The sequence below is a fragment of the Hemicordylus capensis genome, chromosome 3 (assembly GCF_027244095.1).
Source record: "Hemicordylus capensis ecotype Gifberg chromosome 3, rHemCap1.1.pri, whole genome shotgun sequence".
Lineage (NCBI taxonomy): Eukaryota > Metazoa > Chordata > Lepidosauria > Squamata > Cordylidae > Hemicordylus > Hemicordylus capensis.
In genome coordinates this window covers 181,028,556-181,050,000 of record NC_069659.1, presented here as the reverse complement: position 1 = coordinate 181,050,000, position 21,445 = coordinate 181,028,556, and positions in this window count along the sequence as shown.

Genomic DNA, 21,445 nt, shown 5'->3' with positions numbered 1-21,445 from the left:
CCCAAATCTAAGCATTGTTATAAAGACAAAATGTATGCTGCCTTGAGCATGTTGAAGAAAGAACAGGATATCTATGTGGGAAATAAATGAATAATACATATGGAAATAATCAGATCTGACTATCTGATATCACTGATGGCAAATGAAGTCAACAGACAGAGAGAGAACATGAGAAGGAGCTATGTAAAAATGGCCATTTTTGCAAGCGGTGCAAAAAACTGAGGGAAGGAGTTTTTCCGTAGTGCTGGAAAATAATTCTCCAAAAATTTCAGCTCAGCAGTTTTTTGGTTTTTTTTACAGATATATCCCCCCATGTGGTGGCAGCTAGTTTTTAATCATCAAAATCTAGAATGGACTGTCCCTGCCACATGCAAGGAATATAGGGGAGGGGAGTGAGAGGGAAAATATGTATTGTGATCACCCAACTCATTCCAATATACAATGCAGATGAGATAACATCTTCAGTCATTGTTTGAGAACAATTACCTAGATTTTGCCTTGAGGAACAATAAGTCAATATGCTTGAAACACACAAGGCACTTGCTTCTTAGACATCTGTGGCTTGTGCTCCCCTCGCCCCCACCGCCTTTTCCCCTTTTTTTACAGTTGGCATTAGCCACATCAGGCTGTAACAAACTAACAGTCTGTTTGATGTGATTAATAATAGCTGTCACCATAAGGGATGGAGGGAAAGAGAGCATTTGTGAGAAACATTTCCCAAAAGCAACTGATGAGGTAAATGTCGTGATGACTCTGCCCTGTCAAAGAAAAACGTAAGAATCAGGCCTCACATCTGTTTAAATCTAAATGCTTTAGTTTACCAGACTAATAAAAGTGCCTTCAGAGTATGGCACTGCAATTTAGAGCATAATACAGACAAATCATGTAACTAACTCTGCCCAGCAGGTCTTTCAATGTGGGGGAATTTTGGATGTGGCATGGAAAGCTGTTGATGAAAGAAAGAAAAAAAGATCCTGGTGGCTGTATCCAAACATTTATGTGTCCTAAGTAGCTCTGGACTACATCCTAAGCCACACTGAACACTTCAGAGATGTTCATACAAGGTTCATGCAAAATGTTCGTATAGCTTATCTACAAACTATGGTTGCCTTGAGGTAACAGAGAAGGAAGTTGTTTCCTGCCTACATTTAGAATGAACCTAGATTTTCTATGGACAGTCTAGCTAATAGGCAGCCTACATGACACCATACCCTCCCTACTTCTCACTCATGAAAAAAGGGACATGGCTCGAAGTAATTGTTTATATATTAAAGGGTCACAGATCAGAGATCTAATACTTACTCTTGGGCTGGAGATAGTTTCTAAGAGTGTTTAAGACAGTATGCTAAAGACACCATTTCCCATGAGGATGAGAAATGATGATGATGATGATGATGATGATGATGCCAGTGAGGCACTACCTTGGCGTGGTTGTGGGGCCTGCATGCTCTGAGGAAGGTGAGAGCTATGCCAGAGGTCCAACCATACTGGACAGGTCTCACCAGAGGAGCCAGACAAAGAGTGCCTCTCCCATCAAAAATATGGTGAGACATAACTTTAATAAATCTATACCGGATCGTTCGTCGCCCAGGTCAACAAGGACTGTGCCAGGTGCTATAGTCCCTGGACATCTGGTAGCAAGTGGGTAACAGGACTCAGGATCTTCAGTTGAGCAACCAGGGCTGAAGACAGCAAAGTTACTGGAAGAAACATCACTTAACTGGAAAAAATATATGAAAAATGCCAACAAGGAAATAATGATCTGCAATTACAAGTCTAGTCCAACTAGAAGAGGTTATTTAAAAAGAATGTACCAAATTTGGAAAGAGAAGCATCCAGATACAGAAATAACAGAACAAAGGCTAGCAGACCAGAGAAGATTCATAATACGAAATAAAGTATTCACAGGAGTTGAGCTGGAAGAACTGCAAAGAGCAACACAGGCTCAAGATATGGAAGAAGAATTACCACCAACTGAAGCAGTTGCTCAGGCGCAGGTGGAGGAGGTGTTGGAAATAGAGGATACCACCATTGCTGAACTCTTTCAAAATCAAAATCAGGCAACCGCCCCTTTGCCTTCACCTCAAAAACCCGAATGCCATTTAACAGAAAAGCAACAGGAACTAAAGCAAAAAATAACTGAGCACATGAACCAAACAACCACCAGGGTTCGACTTCCAGCTCTAAAAACAGTTGCCAAAAAACTACTTGCTCAGGCATTAAAAGATGTCAATGCTGCACTTGCAGAAATAAGAACAACCAATAATTTGCAAGAAACAAACCAACTAATGTACAGTGCAGCAACAATAACAACACAAGAGCTCGGATATAAGATCAGTGGACCTGTAAAAAAAGAAAGCAGTACATCACCTAAATGGAAGATTAGATTAGAAAATAAAATCTCCAGGCTTAGATCAGATGCTAGTAAATTGAAAGATATGAAAGACAAGAAGCTGAAGAATGAAAACACCAAACAGTATATGATCCAAAAATACCACCTAGATTCAAGGAAAAATAGAGAACTCCTGGAAATAATAAAGTAGCAAATAACAGCAGTGTCAAAGAAGATTAGCAGGTATGAAGCCAGAACTACACAACACAGGCAGAATCTCCAATTCCAGTCGAATCAGAGACGTTTCTACCAAAGTATAGAAGGAGAAACTGCAAGAAACGTAGAAACACCAAATAAAGAAGAAACAGTGCAATTCTGGGGGGAATTATGGGACAATCCAATAGATTATAATAAAAAAGCAGGCTGGATGAAAGGGGTCAAAAAATGTACCAACAAATGCAAGATCTAAAAATAACACCAGAATTAATAAGTGAAAGAGCAAAGAAAATTAAAAATTGGACTGCTCCAGGCGACGATGAACTGCATGGCTTTTGGCTTAAACACCTAACAAGCCTTCATAAACAACTATCAAAACAGTTCAATCACATTTTGCAAGGAGGTGATATTGAACAATGGCTAACAACTGGGAAAAATCATCTCATCATGAAAGACCCAGCAAAAGGTGCAGTTCCAAGTAATTATAGACCGATAACCTGCCTGCCAACCATGTTCAAATTATTAACTGGAATAATAGCAGATGAAGTGATGCAACACTTATTAACTAACAAACAGCTCCCAGTTGAACAGAAAGGAAATTGCCCGAACACCAGAGGCACAAAAGACCAGCTGCTGATTGACAAAATGATTTTAGAAAACTTCAAGAGAATAAAAACCAATCTAAGTGTTGCATGGATTGACTACAAGAAAGCCTTTGATTCATTGCCTCACACATGGATGCTAAAATGTTTAGAAACAACTGGTGTCAGCAAAAACATTCAGATATTTATTAAAAAAAGCAATGAGCATGTGGAGTACACAGTTAACAATCAGTGGCAAGACACTTGGACAGGTTAGCATTCGAAGAGGCATTTTGCAAGGGGACTCACTATCCCCTCTGTTGTTTGTAATTGCCATGACCCCACTTTCACAAATACTAAACAAAACAGGCCTTGGATACCAAACATCTCAAACATCAAGTCAAACCAACCATCTGCTGTACATGGACGATCTGAAGTTGTATGCAAAGTCCCAGTCAGAAATCGAATCACTGCTAAACACTGTCCGTATATTCAGTAGCAATATAGCAGTGGAATTTGGACTAGACAAGTGTGCTGAATTAATAATGAAGAGAGGAAAAATAACAAAAACAGAAGGAATAGAACTGCCCAATGGAAGCAAGATCAAGAACCTGGAAGAGAAAGAACATTACAAATACTTGGGCAATCTCCAGGCTGATAACATCGCACACACTGAAGTTAAAAGAAAAATGGGGAGTGAATACATCAGGAGAGTTAGAAAAATCCTCAAGTCCAAACTCAATGGCAGGAACACCATACAAGCCATAAACACCTGGGCTATACCTGTTATCAGATACACTGCAGGAATAATAGACTGGACCCAGGCAGAGCTAGAGACGCTGGATGGTAAGACCATGAAAATCATGACCAGCAATCATGCTATGCACCACCGCAGTGATGTAGATAGGCTATACCTCCCTTGCAGCTCGGGTGGAAGAGGAATGCTGCAAGTCCATCAAACAGTAGAGGAGGAGAAAAGAGGCCTTGAAGAATATATCAAGGACAGTGAAGAAGATGCACTTCAAATGGTCAATAACACGAAACTATTCAACACCAATGAAAGAAAGCAGGCCTACAAGAAAGAACAAGTCAAGAACCGAGCAGAAAAATGGAGAAATAAGCCACTGCATGGTCAATATTTGCACAATATAAGTGGAAAATCAGACATCACCAAGACCTGGCAATGGCTTAAGAATGGTTACTTGAAGAAAGAAACAGAGGGTTTAATACTGGCTGCGCAAGAACAGGCACTAAGAACAAATGCAATAAGAGCCAAAGTCGAAAAATCCACAACAAACAGCAAGTGCCACCTTTGTAAAGAAGCAGATGAAACAGTGGACCACCTAATCAGCTGTTGTAAAAAGATTGCACAGACTGACTACAAACAAAGACATGACAAGGTAGCAGGGATCTGGAACTGGAACATCTGCAAAAAATACAAGCTACCTGTAGCCAAAAATTAGTGGTGGGACCATCAAATTGAAAAAGTTGTAGAAAATGAAGATATAAAAATATTATGGGACTTCCGACTACAAACAGACAAACATCTGCCACACAATACACCAGATATAACTCTAGTCGAGAAGAAAGAAAAACAAGTTAAAATAATAGACACAGCAATACCAGGGGATAGCAGAATAGAAGAAAAAGAAATAGAAAAAATCACCAAATATAAAGATCTACACATTGAAATTGAAAGGCTGTGTCAGAAAAAGACCAAAATAATCCCAGTGGTAACTGGCGCCCTGGGTGCAGTTCCAAAAGACCTTGAAGAGCACCTCAACACCATAGGGGCCACAGAAATCACCATCAGCCAATTACAAAAAGCAGCTTTACTGGGAACAGCCTATATTCTGCAACAATATCTATAACCATTGACAATAAAATTCAGCCATCCCAGGTCCTTGGGAAGGACTTGATGTCTGGATAAAACAAACCAGTCAATAACACCTGTCTGACTGTGTAAACAAGAAATAATTTTTATTATTATTATTATTATTATTATTATTATTATTATTAGCATTTATATCCTGCTCCTCCTCCATGGAGCCCAGAGCGGTGTACTACATACTTAAGTTTCTCCTCACAACAACCCTGTGAAGTAGGTTAGGCTGAGAGAGAAGTGACTGGCCCAGAGTCACCAAGCAAGTATGAAGGCTGAATGGGGATTTGAACTCGGGTCTCCTCAGTCCTCGTTTAGCACTCTACCCACTACACCACGCTGGCTCTATGCACACTAATTTATTTTGTCTCTGGGCCATTCAGATGACATGGGGAACCAGTCATGCTGCCAAACTGCTGGTTTCAAGAGATGCAGAATCCCAGCTTCGGGTATGGGGACAGCTATGTCAACATTGATATGTTGTCCAAATATGCCAATGCCAGCATTTTATACCTTACTTGTGGTCCAGAAGCCACCTATAAGGTCAACTTCAAATCTTGGTAACAGATCTTGGCATCAAATCTTGGTTACAAATGTCAGCTTCCAGACTGCGAATAGAGTTGAATATGCTGACACTGACGAGTTCAGATGACCCACTCAATGTCAGCATAGCCATCCCCAAACTGGAATTCAGGCTGTCCAGGAACCAGTGGTATGGCGGCAATGCCAGTTCTTGATGTCATTGCCCTTTCTTTTTCTGGTCAAAAAACCTCCCACATTTTGCAGGTTTTAGAAGCACTACAAAATCTGGCAAAACATGTATAGAGAAAAATTAATGGGATGCATGTGCAAACAGGGGCAGAGCCACCATTGCATGAATGGATTCAAAGAACCCATGCTTAGGGCTGTGGCCTGCGCCCCAGCCATCCCCCCTGCATCAGATGCAAGGGGCGTGGCTAGGGGGGACTGGTGCCAGTGAGCTGAACTTTGACAGCCACCAGCTTCCCTACACTACTGTGTGCAAACAAACCATAGGCAACAATGCCTATATGACGTGCTTGAAAGATCCTGACATTCGTTATGCTGCATGAGTGTACAGATGTCTGTAGACTCATACCTGTTTTTGTGTGAATGACTGTTCAGTACTTGCATTCATGTAAAAAGTGAACCTGAGTACGTCCCCTCAAGTGCATGGTACAAATAGGAAGTGTACTGCTATACTTGCATTCAATATAATGTGTGAATAACTGTACCTGTGTACACTGTACACTTCTTGTACAAGTGTTGAACATAACATGTGAATGGGGCTTTAGTCTAAACATGAACAGAGCAGGTCCTCAGGTGATGAAATGAGTTGTACCATTTCAATATGCAAGTGGAGGATACCATTTTTGAATATATTAACAAAGACAATAAGCACTTCATGGGAAAAGGTGCTACTACAGACCACTCTCTGCATTACTCTTCTAAGTAAAAGGAGATTTTTATAGCATGCAAAAATATGATCGCCTGCACCTTGAAGTTCTGAAATGATACAGTCCATTCTACTATCCCATTTCCACCATATTGTGTTGCATGCATGCATAATAGATTCCAGCCTGATATAACATTGCTTGGTTGGATAGACTATATTTTTGGTTCTGTATATTGCAGCATAACATATCCAGGCATATGGACAGTTCCAAGATGCATTACATAATGATGGATTTGAGATCAGAGCAACTTGCTCCTCAGTAGTGTTAACTAAAGAGTATAAGATTATGGAGGAAATAAAAAAAGATAAAAGGAAGAGGAAGAAGAAAAAATAAAGTACATTTCATCAATAGTCTTTTCATTAGGAAACATTCAACCAAGTGCTGGAATTTAAAGAGCATAGCTACAAACAGAAATGGCTCAGTACATTAAAGATAATTTGAAAAGCTATACACCACAAGATAGTTTCTACATGCCACTGCTTATTACCAATTCTGTCTTTTTATATAACATTTACTGTTGCTCTTTTCCTTCCCACAGTTACCAAGTCACGGACAAAATAATGATCTTTTCAGATTCTCCCCCCCACCTATTTTTCTTTTTAGTGATTTTCAATTTGGTTTTTTAGAGTTTTCTGCCTCTTCTTTAGTGTCCTTGGTGACACGCTATCAATTAGGTTTAATTTTTCCTCCTTAAACAAGCAATCCATTGATTACTCAATCTTTTAGGAAAATTATACTCGTAATATAGAACAAAGTATCTCTATTGAACAGATTTCTATGGCAGAATCACTTATGATAAATGAGTTTGGCTACACATCCTAATAATAGATCTTTTCCCTCACAGAACAATAGAGATGCTGAAGTGCATGCAGAAATAGTCCCATTTGAAATGGCAATTTCTGTCTGAGAGAGGACAGTAGTCCTTCAACATAATAAACCCTGTTTCGTATTTCAGGATAATTAATCCTTACCTTGAGGATTAATTATTGTGAAAACTTCCATCTAACGAATGCTAGATATTCTCTTCTGATGGCTGCAAACATATAGATATCGGTGGATATCAAATGAACAAATAATAGACATTTACAGTATGCACTGTAGGGAAGGGGTTTTTTAAATTGTAATTTCTTGTTTACACAGTCAGACAGGTGTAATTGACTGGTTTGTTTTATCCAGACATCGAGTCCTTCCCAAGGACCTGGGATGGCTGAATTTTATTGTCAATTGTTATAGATATTGTTGCAGAATATAGGCTGTTCCCAGTAAAGCTGCTTTTTGTAATTGGCTGATGGTGATTTCTGTGGCCCCTATGGTGTTGAGGTGCTCTTCAAGGTCTGTTGGAACTGCACCCAGTGCGCCAATGATCACTGGGATTATTTTGGTCTTCTTCTGCCACAGCTTCTCAGTTTCAATTTGTAGATCTTTGTATTTGGTGATTTTTTCTATTTCTTTTTCTTCTATTCTGCTATCCCCTGGTATTGCTATGTCGATTATTTTGACTCGTTTTTCTTTCTTCTCGACTAGAGTTATATCTGGTGTATTGTGTGGCAGATGTTTCTGTTTGTAGTCGGAAGTCCCATAATATTTTTACATCTTCATTTTCTACCACTTTTTCAATTTGGTGGTCCCACCAATTTTTGGCTACAGGTAGCTTGTATTTTTTGCAGATGTTCCAGTAGTTTGTAGTCAGTCTGTGCAATCTTTTTATAGCAGCTGATTAGGTTGTCCACTGTTTCATCTGCTTCTTTACAAAGGCGGCACTTGCTGTTTTTTGTGGATTTTTTGACTTTTGCTCTTATTGCATTTGTTCTTAGTGCCTGTTCTTGTGCAGCCAGTATTAAACCCTCTGTTTCTTTCTTCAAGTTGCCATTCTTAAGCCATTGCTAGATTTTGGTGATGTTTGATTTTTCAGTTATATTGTGCAAATATTGACCATGCAGTGGCTTATTTTTCCATTTTTCTGTTCAGTTCTTGACTTCTTCTTTCTTGTAGGCCTGCTTTATTTCATTGGTATTTAATAGTTTCCCATTATTGACCATTTGAAGTGCATCTTCTTCACTGTCCTTGATATATTCTTCAAGGCCTCTTTTCTCCTCCTTTACAGATTGATGGACTTGCATCACCTTTGTGTTGTTGTTGTTGTTGTTGTTGTTGTTGTATTCATTCATTCAAATTTGTAGACTGCCGCAAACTTCCATCTCTGGGCAGTTTACAACAACATCAAACAGATTAAAAATAAAAACCTTAAAAGTATTTAAAATCATAGTCCAGTTAAAAAGCTTAGGTGAAAAGATAATTCTTTAAAGACATTTAAAAAGTTGTCAGAGACAGGGAGGCTTTTATTTCAGCATGTAGTACATTCCAGAGTCTTGGAGCAGCAAGAGCAAAGCCTTGTCCTTGCATAACTACCAGAGGAGCTGGTGGCAACTTTGGATGGACCTCTTCAGATTATCTCAGTGGGTGGTGGGGCTCATGGTGAAGAAGATGTTCTCTTATATAGCAATAGCAATAGCAATAGCACTTACATTTATATACCGCTCTATAGCCGGAGCTCTCTAAGCGGTTTACAATGATTTAGCATATTGCCCCCAACATTCTGGGTACTCATTTTACTGACCTCGGAAGGATGGAAGGCTGAGTCAACCTTGAGCCCCTGGTCAGGATTGAACTTGCAACCTTCTGGTTACAGGGCAGCAGTTTTACCACTGGGCCTAAGCTTTTTAGGGCTTTATAAGCTATAACCAGAACCTTGTATTTTGCCTAGAAACCTATTGGTAGCCAGTGTAGCTCTTTTAATATAGGAGTGATATGGTCTCTCCAAGATGATGCAAAGAGCAACCTGGCTGCCATATTCTGTATGAAGTGTGGTTTCTGCACTATGTACAAAGGCAACCCCACATAGAGTCCATTGCTGTAGTCAACTTTGGAGGTTACCATCATATTTAATCTCCCAGAGACATATGTTTTCGGTGGTATATTAATGTAGTAAATAAACAAATACCACTATTTTGAGGTCATTTATACCAAGAAACATACTCAGCTGGCATATCAGCTGAAGCTGACAGAAAGCATCTCTCTAGCCATTGCCAACCTGGAACACCAGCGAGAGGTTTGGATCCAGAAGAAGCAACCCCAGACTGAATACCTGTCCCTTCTGGAGAAGTATAACTGGCAGATCAAAATTGTCTCCTGAGTTCCAACCCCGCACAATTCCATCTTATCCAGAATCAGTCTCCATTGGTTATCTCTCATCCAGCCCATCACTGCCTCCAGGAAGGCATTTAGGGAGGTTATGCCTTCTCCTGATGATGTTGACATGGAGAAATTGATTTGGGTGTCATCAGCATACTGATAATATGAATGCACCAAATCTCCTGATGATCTCCCCTGGTGGTTTCGTGTAGATGTTAAAAAGCACTGGAGCCCTGGGGGACATCATACAAAAGCGCAGGTTTTGAAGAGCAACAGTCTTCAACACCATCTGGAAGTGGTAGGAGTGGAAGAGGTAGGAGTGGAACCACTGCAAAGCAGTGCATCCCTCTCCCAGCCCCCACAGACACTCCAGAAGGATACTATGGTCGATAGTATCAAAAGCCAGTGAGAGATCCAAAAGGACCAACAGAGCCACACTCCCTCTGTCAATTCCTAATTGGAGATCAACCATCAGGCTGAACAAGGCAGTCTCCACCCCATAGCCAACCTGAAATGCAGTTTGAAATGGATCTAGATAATCAGTTTCCTCCAAGACTGTCTGGAGCTGGGAGGCCCCTACCCTCTCAATTACTTTGCCTAGACACAGAAGGTTGGAGACAGGCCTTTATTTGCTGAACTCTGAGGGATCCAATGCAAGCTTCTTCAGAAGAGGACTGCCACGTTAAGGCAAGCAGAGCCAACGCTACATCCTTCCAATGCTTCTTGGAATCCTGTTGGTTCCAATAACCTTCTCGGCTGGGCCATCCTAATAGGCCCTTTACCCTGTGGAGGTCGTATACCAACAGAAGTTCCAGTCTACTCCTGGTCCCCAAACATAAGTACACACATTTAATATGGTCAGATATTTTGACAGTGATCCTGGTGAGGGAGATGTTATTCTTATGGACCACAGACGCTCTGCTTCCCCGCCCACACCCCCTCACCTGCTCCTCAACAGAGTACCCTGGAGGGAGAGGTTGGGACCAGACTGGGCCACCAGCCACGTCTCAGTGATATGTACCAGGTTGGGCCTTCATCCATAATCTGATTGATTTCTGATTTATTCTGGACTGACCTGGCATTACAAAGGAGCAAGGTGAGGCTCTGTGGGTGGTTGGCACTGCTCCCCAAAGTCAAGGAGCTGGCAGGACAGCTGGAAGGGGAAATAGCTATTAATTTTCTAATTTCCCTTCCCCTATAATGGCCTGCTGACTTGCCAGTGTTACTTTTTCTATTCCCCACCACCACCGAAATAGCCACCCCATAGTAAATGGATACGCCCCCTGTCTACCCATCTCCAGACAAACCTAAACACATTATGCATCAATCTCACCCAAAACTTAAAGCAACAGAAGTTAGTAACTAAAACAACTTGTACTACTTACTAGTAACTACTTAGACTTAAAACAAAAGAAGTTAGTAACAGTTAGTAACTAATAGGAATACCGAGCCATTATACAGAATGTTTGCATTTCACTTACATTGAAACTACCTGCTCCTGAATCATTCTGCTTAGTCCAGTATTGTGTACTGGAAACAGCTCTTAAATTTCTTAGTCAAAGCCATTTCCTATCCTCTTCTACTTGGCCCTTTTAGATGGAGATTTCTGGGACCAAATGATGCCAGGAACCAAACATGGAGCCTTCCACATCGAAAGCATGTGCTCTGATATTGAGCTGTGGTCCCCTGATCTCATTCATCCTCAGTGCTTCTTACATCTGGCCAAAGCATGATCTCTGTATTTCACATGAGGGGTTAAAACAAGAGTAGCCTCCCTCATCTTATCTAATGAGTGTGTGGCGGAGGTGAGATTTGAACTTCCTAGTCCATATTCTATTCCACCTCATCAGATTAGGAAAAGAAGAAGAAGATATGCATGGTCTACTGGTGGTTCAGACTTGTATCCACAGGACTTGATTGCTGTATACATGTATACTTAGGACTGGTTCACATTTGCACTTTCATCACTTTGTGCCTGCAATGTTCAGTGATGACTTGTGTGTGCGAATGGGCCTCCACAGACAAAACTTCACAGATGACCTCAAATGCAATTATTTCAGTTTACTATTTCAGCTGCCAGTAAACAAAACCCTTGGCAGACAAAAAGTGTGTGTGTTCACATGTGCATGTGTGCATGTGTGTGTGCATGGACATGTGTGGGAGGAGGGTTTACTGAATGTGTGTATGTATGTGGAAGACCAACCGTGGCAGCAAGCTACATCCCCAGTCTGAGCACATTTAATTTGTTTGTGTACAAAATTTATGGGATGGTCCAGACATCATGTGGAACCTTGGTTAAAGCGGGACTCTGCTTGATGTCTCTGTCTTGTCATGCCAAGCATCTTCTTAACCTACTTCTAGGTTAAAATAAACCATAATCAGTTGTGACACCCAAACACTAATCTCAGTTTATTCTAGCCTACTTAATTCAAATAGGCTGAGATCTGTATCATACTTCAAACCTTGAGTACAGATCTTGGCTTATTTGAAGTAAGTAGGCAAGAATATACTGAGATAATGGGAGATCTCAGATTTCCTTGTGTGGAAATGAACACTTCTCATGGATATTGTGGACATAGGCTTATCTGTGCAATTGGAAACATACACACATATGTAGATTTGTCATCTGAATCTAGGAGGCTATTCTCACGAGCGTGCAAAACCGGGCTAAGGGAGCCCAGCCCATTTTTGCACACTCATGAGAACCACTGGGCTCAAGGGCAAGCCTCGTGGCTCCATGCTAGCAAGCCTGCCAAAGTAGCCCCCTAGTTAAATGAGGTTAAGGGAGTGAGAGCTCTATTAACCTTATTTTTAAAATTGTGCATCTGTTGTGGCTGCTTGCAGGCTGTGTGTCTGCTATGTGCTTGCGGGCACACTCAGGGGGTGGAGGAGGCCTCTCATTAATGCACGCAGTGCATTATTGGGGCTCCAGGGGGTGGGGCACTGCGTGGCAGCACTTCCCTGCTCCTGACCTCCAGAGCTGCTGGGTGAGCTGTTGCTCGTCTGGGTGGGCGATCCGCCCACCCAAGTAACCACTTCTGATCATCTGCAGGGAAGGTAAGTAAAAACCTCCTTCCCTTCAGATAGCCCATTAGCTCTTCACACGGATTGTGTGAAGAAGCTTCTAGGTTTATTGAACATAGCGTCTGAAAGTAGCTTAAGTGTATTAGAGAAACCAATGTGCATGCATATGTAAACTAGGAATGTGCATGGATTGATTTTTTTAAATTCGATTTGTAATCGAATCAAATCACCCCTGAATTGTTTTGGGTTCGAATCTGCCCTCCACCCCCAAAATCAACAAAGATGAACAATGATAGTGGATTCTTAGTTCATTCATTATTTTGCACCAAAAATGATGAATGATTCTCTTTTTTTCATTCATCATCTTTGGTGCAAAGTGATGAATGACCAGAGAATCCACTATCAACAAAATAGTGGATTCTGTAACAACAAAACCCAGTACCCCATGGGCTTGTGGTTTTGGGGGTGGTTGGCACCCCATGTGCACTACAACACAAGCTGCTCTAGGCCGCACTGGTGCCCCCCCATGGAGTTATGGGGCTGCTGAAATCCCCATTACTCCCTATAGGGAAATGCTTAAAGACACACAAACTTCAGGAAAAAAATTATAAATCACCCCTTCCATCAATTTATTTGAAATATGGGTGGTAGCAGGCACCCATTGGGGCACTACCACCTGATCCACTCTTCTGCCTCAGAAACCTCTTTTCTGCCCCGACTCTGCCACAAAGACATACATTCAAAAATCTGTTAAAAATCACCTTTGCCCAATTTCTTTCAAATTTGTGTGGTAGTTTCCACCCATTGGGCACTACCACCCAACCCACTGTGGCCACAAAATGGAGGTCCGAATCTCTGAATTTTGGGGGGTCCAAATCTGGGTGATTTGTTTTGTACCCGAATCTGGGCAATCAAGCACAGGGGTGATTTGTTCTGTCTACAAATCACTCAAATCATCTAGATTCAGGTACAAATCATTTTGTACCTGAATCGATTCACACATCCCTAATGTAAACCAAGCCTTTACATTAGGGATGTGTGCCTGGAGGAGGTAAACCCTCCTTTGTTAGGCACTAGGATACATTTTGGGGTAAGCAAGGCCTGTACAAAAGGGATGGGCTGCACTTCAACCAAGATGGAACCAGAGTGCTGGCGCTTAAAATAAAAAAGGTTGCAGAGCAGCTTCTAAAATGACGCCTGGGGAACCGCCAATGGGAGCTGGGCAGTATCCCATTCGGCAAAAGCCATCCTTTAAAGTACGAGGGTGCAAAGGATTCAGATAAAACACAAGAGGACAGAGCAGTACCGCATAAAGAGCAGACGGCAGACTGTGCCAGCTGGTCAAAGAGTCAAAAGAAAGATAGCATACATCAGGTGAGAGATTCAGTGTATAGGTGCTTATATGCCAATGCCAGAAGCCTCCGAGCCAAAAATGTTTGAGCTGGAGTGCTTGGTGCCTAACGCAGAAATAGATATAGTGGGCATAACAGAAACATGGTGGAACAGTGAGAACCAGTGGGACACTGTTATCCCTGGATATAAACTGTACAGAAAGGACAGGGAGGGGCGCCTTGGAGGTGGAGTAGCACTGTATGTTAAAGAAGGCATAGAATCTAACAAGCTAGAAAACCTAGGTGGACTGGAGTCCTCCACAGAAACCCTGCCGGTGACAATACAAGGCCTGAAAGTGAACGTGCTACTGGGGACGTGCTATCGCCCTCCTGATGAGAACGCTGACAGTGACTAGGAGTTGCAGCAGGAAATCAGGGAGACGTCAAGGAGAGGCAGGGCTGTAATCATGGGTGACTTCAATTACCCACACATAGACTGGGTAAATTCACAGTCAGGTCATGACAGAAAGGTCAAATTTCTAGATACGCTAAATGACTGTGCTCTAGAACAGTTGGTCTTGCAACCGACCAGAGAGAAGGCAACGTTGGACTTAATTCTAAGTGGCACCCACGATCTGGTGTGGGATGTCAGTGTCATCGACCCTTTAGGGAACAGTGACCATAGTGTCATCAAATTCAGCATACATGTGGGTAGAGAATCACCAAGGATGTCTAACACAGACATTTTGAATTTCAGAAGAGGAAACTTCTCTAAAATGAGGAGTATGGTGAAAAGAAAGCTGAAAGGGGAAATCAGGAGAGTCACTTTGCTCCAGAGTGCATGGAGTTTACTCAAAACCACAGTACTAGAAGCCCAGTTAGATTGTATACCCAAAAAGAGGAAAGGTACCACTAAGTCCAGGAAGATGCCAGCATGGCAAACAGGTACTGTCAAGGAAGCCATAAAAGGGAAGAAGACTTCCTTCCGAAATTGGAAGGCCTGCCCAAATGAAGAGAACAGAAAGGAACACAAACTCTGGCAAAAGAAATGCAAAGCAACAATAAAGGAGGTGAAAAGAGAGTTTGAGGAGCATTTAGCTAAAAGCATCAAGGGGAATAACAAAAACTTCTTTAAATACATCAGAAGCAGGAAACCTGCCAGGGAGGCAGTTGGACCATTAGACTATGAGGGAGTGAAAGGGATTATTAAGGAGGATATGGAGGTTGCAGAGAAGCTAAATGAGTTCTTTGCGTCCATCTTCACAGCAGAAGATACCGAGCATATACCTGTTCCTGAACCAGGCTTTTCAGGGATGGCGGCTAAAGAACTGAGCCAGATAGAAGTGACGAGAGATGATGTTCTAAACTGTCTTGAAAAACTGAAAACTAACAAATCACCAGGACCGGATGGAATCCATCCAAGAGTCCTCAAAGAACTCAAATGTGAAATTGTTGACCTCCTTGCTAAAAAATATAACTTATCCCTGCAATCAGGTTCTGTACCAGAGGACTGGAGAGTAGCAAATGTAACACCGATTTTCAAGAAGGGATCCAGGGGTGATCCGGGAAATTACAGGTCAGTTAGCTTAACATCCGTTCCAGGCAAATTGATGGAAAGCATCCTCAAGGATAAAATTGTAAAGCATCTAGAAGAACAGGCCCTGCTAGGAGTGAACCAGCATGGCTTCTGCAAAGGTAAATCTTGCCTGACCAATCTTTTGGAGTTCTTTGAGAGTGTCAACAAGTGTGTGGATCAAGGTGATCCAGTTGATATAGTATACCTGGACTTCCAAAAAGCTTTCAACAAAGTTCCTCATCAATGACTCCTGAGGAAACTTAGTGGTCATGGGATAAGGGGACAAGTACATGTGTGGATTGCTAGCTGGATGAAAGACAGGAAACAGAGGGTAGGTATAAATGGAGAGTTTTCACAATGGAGGGAAGTAAAAAGTGGGGTCCCCCAGGGATCTGTACTGGGACCGGTGCTTTTTAATTTATTCATAAATGATCTAGTAGTATTCATGAATGATCTAGTAGCAGGGGTAAGCAGTGAGGTAGCCAAATTTGCAGATGATACCAAACTCTTCCGGGTAGTGAAATCCATAACTGATTGTGAAGAGCTTCAAAAGGATCTCTCCAAACTGGGTGAGTGGGAGACAAAGTGGCAAATATGGTTAATGTTGGCAAGTGTAAAGTGATGCACATTGGGACAAAGAACCCTAACTTCAAGTATATGCTGATGGGATCTGAGCTGTCGGTGACTGACCAGGAGAGGGATCTTGGGGTTGTGGTGGACAGCTTGTTGAAAGTGTCGACTCAATGTGCGGCAGCTGTAAAAAAGGCCAATTCCATGCTAGGGATCATTAGGAAGGGGATTGAAAATAAAACAGCTAATATTATAATGCCCTTATACAAAACTATAGTGCGGCCACACCTGGTGTACTGCATACAATTCTGGTCACCACATCTAAAAAAGGACATTGTAGAACTGGAAAAAGGTGCAGAAGAGGGCAACCAAGATGATCAAGGTCCCAGAGCACCTTTCTTATGAGGCTAGGCTACAACACCTAGGGCTATTTAGGAAAAAGATGACTGCGGGGAGACATGATAGAGGTCTATAAAATCATGCATGGTGTGGAGAAAGTGGATAGAGAGAAATTCTTCTCCCTCTCCCATAACACCAGAACCAGGAGTCATCCCATGAAATTGATTGCAAGGAAATCTAGGACCAGCAAACGGAAGTACTTTTTCACACAACGCATAATCAACTTGTGGAATTATCTGCCACGAGATGTGGTGACAGCCAACAACCTGGATGGCTTTAAGAAGGGTTTGGATAACTTCATGGAGGAGAGGTCTATTGACGGCTACTAGTCGGAGGGCTGTAGGCCACCTCCAGCCTCGAGGGCGTGGTGCCTCTGGGTACCATTTGCGGGGGAGTAACATCAGGAGAGAGGTCATGCCCTCAACTCCTGCCTGTGGCTTCCAGGAGCATCTGGTGGGCCACTGTGCGAAACGGGATGCTGGACTAGATGAGCCTCCTTGGGCCTGATCCAGCAGGGCTGTTCTTATGTTCTTACGTTCTTCATGAATGTCAACTGAATTTGTAAGCAGTCTCAGTTGAGAAGAACTATACTTAAAATTAGGTGAGGTGAAAATATTGTCTGTGCTGCTACATTCGTGATAGCCTCTTCAGAAACTTAAGACTTCACATGATATTGCGAGCATCAAGTGATGTAAATGCATATGTGAACCAGTCTATTCCTCACTGAGGTCATAATTCTTATCATGTCTCCTGTCCATTCTAAATAATTAGGGAAACTATGCACCAGATAATAAAAGTTCAGGAAACTGCTTGACATACACAAGAGCTTATGCATTGCACACCCAAATGGCTCGTGAAATTTGCATATGTTTCAAAAGCATTTTGTCATGTGTAACAGGTAGGGTGTTGTAGAGAAGTACAAGTCCATAGTCCCCCTGGGCATTCAGACATAGTTGAGTAGTTCTTTGGATCCTGGCCAACAACTTCATTAATGACTTGGACAAGAGAGTGGAATGCAAACTTTAACAGATGATCTCAGACAGAACACTGAAATGAACGGCAAACTCTTTGGGAAGCTAAACATTCAAAGTGATCTTGACAAAATGGAAGCATTTGGCTAATAGCCGTAAAACAGTATGTGTAAAGGATAAATTTAGAGTGTAACACTCAAGAAGCAAAAACAAAACAAAACCTGAAATAGATAATTATATACTCTAGTTTCTATTCAGTATAATATAAAATCTGGTTAGGTCATGGCATGGAGGATTAGGGGTGGTAGTAGATGACAAAGTGTATACAGGTGAACCTCCCTATATGCAGACCTGACATCCACGGTTTTGCATATCCGCAGTCGGTAATTAACACCCAACCTTGGCATATGTGAAAAAAATGTTAGGAAATGGGTTAATTCCATATATCCTTGGGTCAGAGGTGGCCAGAAATGATCTTGGAGGTCATTTCCGGGCACCATTTTGTGGAGGAGATCTATTTTATGGCTCCTTTGTTAAAACAACCCCTCCCCCCCTGATTTTTGATTGAATTCCTGGGACTTAGGGATTTGGGGGCAATCTTTAGAATCCTAGAAGCCTGCAGAGCACGGTAGGGCGCTTTATTTGGCCCATTTTTAAATTTGGGGGCACTTTTTAATTTTGTTTTGTTTTAAAGTCTAGGAACCCAATCCCCACAATCCCGTAGACTCAATGGGGACAGAACCTTGCAGATAATGAGGTACAGCAGTATGTGTCAATAATGTGGAATAATTAGGGCTCTCAAACATGGGTCCCCAAATGTCGTTGGACTACAACTCTCTTCATTCCCAGCCACAAAGGCCTTCAGTCATTGTGGCTGGGGATGGTGGGAGTTGTAGTCCAACCACATCTGAAGATCTAAATTCAAGAACTCCTGCATTACAGAAAGACAAAGTGCACACTGCACAGAACCTTTTGTTGTATCACCAGAAGCTACAGATTCAAGGCTTCAGGAAATGGGGACTATTAATGCTGCAGCCCATTCCTTAGTGACTTAGTGTCCATTTTCTCCCTTGGAATTTTCATGCCTTTCACTTGGCCCACTGGGAAACTCCCTTTGTTTTAGTCATTTGTAAGACTTCCCTTTACAAGTGGAGATGCTGTAGCTCAGTAGCTGAGGACCCACTTTGCATGCAGGAAGTCCTGGGCCCAGACCTTGGGTCCTGGGCCCAGACAGGGCTGGGAAAGACTCCTGACTGAAATCCCAGAGAGCTGCTAGTGGCCAGCATAAATAATACTGAGATGGACTAATGGTCTGAGGCAGCTTCTAGTGCTCATGTCCAAATGGCAACCAAAGCCAGCTCAGTGAGCCCTTAAGAAAGAAAAACAGGAGAGAAACATATACTTATACATTTTAAACAGACATACAATGCGCTAAGAAAACTAGCCATTGTGTTGTTAGCTCTACCATGTATACTGCAGCTTGGTAGTCTAAATAAGTTTTAAAACACAAACTTCTCAGAATTCCTAAGAAATACAGGAGAACCTCCATATTCACGGAAGTTCCATTCTCCCCTAGTACTATGGATGAGGCAACCATGAATACTGTCACTGGAGCTATGGAAATCTGGGGCTTTCGTTCCCAGAGGTTGGGAAAATGTCCAGAAAATGGGATAAAAGGCCCTAGAAATGTGGAAGGAAGTGGCCTACCATGCTCCATGGGTCCCCAACAATGTTCCCCAAGAGTAAAAAATTGCCCCCAAATCAGCCACAAATCACAGTCCCCCCCATCCCCCTCAAATCAGTCATAAAATGGCTCCTAATCTCAAAATGGTGGCTTGAAATGACCTCCCAGTTCATTTCTGGCCACCCCCAACCTGTGGATATGCAGATTTAACCCCTTTAAAACCTTTTCCTCCACAAAGAGCCAGCATGGTGTAGTGGTTAGAGTGCTGGACTAGGACCGGGGAGACCCGAGTTCAAATCCCCATTCAGCCTTGATACTTGCTGGGTGACTCTGGGCCAGTCACTTCTCTCTCAGTCTAACCTTCTTCACAGGGTTGTTGTGAGGAGAAACTTAAGTATGTAGTACACCGCTCTGGGCTCCATGGAGGAAGAGCGGGATTTAAAATGTAAATAATAATAATATACCTAGGCCAGGTGTCCATTACCCTACTGCAGATATGTGAAACTGTGGATAGTGAGTCTGTGATTAACGAGGCACTCTTTTACTCCAACCAGCTTTAATCAATCATGGAGTGTATTTCCATGGACACTAAAAACCTGAGGGCCACTTCAAATGTTTCATTTTGTACTCAGGAACTAATTCTTGAGCACAAAAGACATATGCACAGTGGCCCCAAATTGACATGATGAAGAAAATTACTCAAAGTAGTCCCATTGAAATTAAAGGGCAAATTAGGCAATAGGGATGTGCAAAACGTTTTGGGGAGAAAACGATTTGTACCCGAAATGGGCCATTTCAGGTGATTTGTCAACAGAACAAATCACCCCATTGCACCTTCCAAAAGTTCCATTGACAAAACAGATCACCCCTGTTTCAGCTCCGCAAGATTTGTTGTTTTGGCCCTCCATTTTGTGGCAGTCTCTGAGTCAGTCTCCATTTTGTGTTTGACGTCGATTTGAATTTCCTGCCCTTCCAGCCTTCAGACTGGTAAAGCAAAGCATGGGCTGATATGCTGATAATTGTCTCCTTATTCTCGATTGGCTCTTTTGGCTCTGCAAAGTGCAAAATGACCACACGTTGGCCAGGGTGAGGTTGAAGAAGGGGCAATGGTGGGGGCCAGTTCATGGAGAGGTTTTAGGGTATTATTTAAAGGGGCAGCAGGCAGCCATTCTTTCTTTCTGCCTCGTGGGAAAAGAGAGAGAGAGAGAGCTTTGCTTTTTGCATTGCTTTGCATTGCTGCTGTTGTTCTGCATTTCCGCCATTGTTCAGCCTTGCTGCCAGCCTGCAGTGCCTTTTCTCCTGCATTTTTAGCTGCTGCTGCTTCTGCTGCTGCTGCTTCTTTTTGAGAAAAAGAGAATTGGGAGAGAAGAAGAGAATTTCATCTTTTGTTTAATTATCTTTTTTACCAGTGTTTTGCCTTGCTGCCAGCCTGCTACCTGTGCCATCCTGGGGTGGATTCTCTCCTACATTTTTTGCTTTTTTTGTGAAAAAGAGAATTGGAAGAGAGGATAATTGAATCCCCCCCCCCCATTCTTCCTGCTGCTGAGAGAATCACTGCTGCCTGCTTGTGCAAGCAGACACACCAGCTCCAGAGCGCTGGCCACCTGTGGCCAGCCAGCAGCCGCCACCACCCCAATTTTCCAAAGTTTTGAGGCTTTTGCCCCATCTGAAGAAGACTGAAGTAGAAAGACTGGCCAGACCCACAGAAGTGGACTGCTAGACCCAACGTTGGAGAAGACCTAGACGGAGTGAGTACCCATTTATTTTAACACACACACCACACGTTACACACACATGTCTCTTGAATTGTGTATTCTTGGGTTTTTTTTCCTGTTTGGTTTGCAACTGAATTTAAGAAGTTGTGTGCTATTTAGAATAAGTTTAAATAGGGGTTCTGTTTAGCTTTAGAGTTTAAATAGGGATCCCCGTTAGCTTGCTAGGTGGTTAGAGGGTAGCATATCCTTGTTGATGTTTTTTAATCTCTTTTCTCCCCTTCCAATTTTTTGTGTGCATTTATTTTTTAAAAAGAAGCCTGTCCTCCTGTACCTGTCCTCCAGTGTTTTGTTTTGGAGGTATTCTGAGTGTAGATTCTCTGAGATATGAGAGCATATGAGATTTTAAATGACAAAGCATAAATCCATTCTCATCTGCTTCTAGAGAATCTACACTCAGAACATCTCAGAAACAACAAAACTCAGTACCCCATGGGTTA